Source organism: Stegastes partitus, unplaced genomic scaffold (assembly GCF_000690725.1).
Source record: "Stegastes partitus isolate 25-593 unplaced genomic scaffold, Stegastes_partitus-1.0.2 Scaffold839, whole genome shotgun sequence".
Lineage (NCBI taxonomy): Eukaryota > Metazoa > Chordata > Actinopteri > Pomacentridae > Stegastes > Stegastes partitus.
Window position 1 is genome coordinate 133,169 of NW_007578570.1, and position 2,287 is coordinate 135,455.

A 2,287-nucleotide genomic window follows, 5' to 3' on the forward strand; every position below is an offset into this window, starting at 1 on the left:
GTTCTCAGAGTATGAATATTTGCTAAATATCTTAACAATTTGGCCACACTATCTGTGTAATTGTCAGCATCATTCTGATACAGCGAATATCACACTGTTGACAACCACAGGACAACCTCTCAGAACATTTTGCAATCCATGACTCAGCTCTTTGGATGATGTGTTTTAGAATATAGCACCTATAAACATGTGTGCAACTAGAGATAATTAAATGAAGCTGTGCTACAAATAATACACTTTATGGACTTATTATCACTGTAAAGTTTCAGTTGCATCATTCTTTGTTGATGTTGTGATTGTAATATGATGTTCCAAAGTGTTTGTTCTGTTGTGTTCACTGCTATTAAAGACAAAGGGACAAAATGCAGCATTTCAATATGACACCACACACTAATACTCCAGAACTTACCGCTGAATCCTCACCTTTCTGACCCAGTCTCAACAAAAACACTGGAAACATCACGTATGTAGCACTAATTGCAGAGATTTTTCAGAAACAAATCCTTCTGAATTCAAATGGCAACATCACAATGGCTACCCACTTTCATTTGTCACGTTCTTTAGCTCCCAAGCCAATTCCTAAAAACACCTCCTTCAGAAACTAATAAGTCGGCTGAATTGGTTGGCTGCACTCCATTGGCAATAATCGCCACGTCTGTGTCTGAGGCTCCAGACACTGTGCTGAGGAGATAGACTGCTTGCCAAGCAATCTTCATTCACCTTTGCAGACTGTCGAGGGAATGCTGCAAAGAGATGGCCCCAAAGAGCTTTTATAAGACAAAACTTACAAAGAGCAGTGAATTGTGCCTTAAGAGGAAGAAAGCAGTGCTGCTATCAGGTTCTACTGTTTGTACTTTGTGGATTCAAGCCATTACTGTTGCTCTAGTTCTGAGTTTTTACACCTAAGTTTTCATAAGAATGTGCTCATCTCATGGAAGTTGTACACAGATGCATCAGTGATGGCACATAGCTCAAGCTGTTTTACTGAAATCATCGTTGGTGATATAACTTTAAAACTGGTCTTTCCTGGTTTTCCTGCATAGAAGTGCTTCCTCTACAGTCCAGGCACACATAGAAACAGCTACCACAGATACAGAGATGAAATATGATGCAGGTATCCATCCTTGGCACCCAGCCATTCATTTTCTTGACCGTGAACCAGCAATAACTTGTTTCACCTTGTCAGGAATGTCATCCCCCACATGGATGGAAGCACAGCGTGTTGTGGTAATAACACCAGCACAAGGGCTGTTGTGAAGAGATTCTCTTGTGTTGATAAACCTGATATGTGTTGACTGGTTGTGGTTTCCAACACAATGGTCAGTGTGCTTTAAAGGCTGCGGCTAAATGCTGCTGTAATCGAGTTACATCTGATTCCAGTATTTCACCAGCAGCTTCACATGCCGACAGATTCTCACACACTTAGTCATAGCGCAGATACAAAGGCCGGCTGACACCTTGGTATCGAAGCATTTCTCATCCTCTAATCTAATTACTGACGTAGTACTAAGCTCCGCTCATGCAAGGCAGGTGAATGGGTTCTTCCTCCTCTACAGTGACGTCTGCAGCAGCGCAGAGGGTTTAGCCTGGATGTTCCTTCTTAATGGACATCAAACGACTTATGCAGTGGTGCTCAGTCCAGCTCGCTGTCATGACTCAGAGGTACATGTAGAGGAGAATATGACAAATGGCAAATGAATCTGGCACAGTGAACCTAATGGCTACTGCAGTCAAAAGACAGAGGACACAGCCTGCATAAGAGAGGATTCCACATAGACATGACAGGCAGAGAGCAAGTGAGCCATGTTGGCTCCGGTTTAGACCAAGGTCCACGTGGACTCACGTTAAACTCATTTGTCAGCAAGCGTCTGCCCTGCTGAGGTGTCCCAAGCAAGTTGCTGAATCCTCCTAAGCAGCCGCAGGACCTCACTGACCTGCTTTCTGACACCACCTCTGAGGATAAAGTTTGTAATGTGCTTAAACTACAATTGCTTATTTAATAAAATGCTTCTAATACACTTCCATCTTCATTTCTTTTCTTTTAAGTGTTCCTTTTTTTTTACCTGATTTAAATGCTTGACAATCTTCAAAGTTTGAGACACAAAGTTTTCCCGAAAGTCTACTTCAAGTTGTACTTTTACTGTGAATATTTGTACATGTTTCTGCCATAAGGCTTCGTGTTTATTTAAATTTAAGGACAAGTTTAAATGTGGATCTTATGTGATGGCACTTATAATGTCATATTTTCTAATGTGCTATAGCAATTATACAACTTTATCTAAGGAAC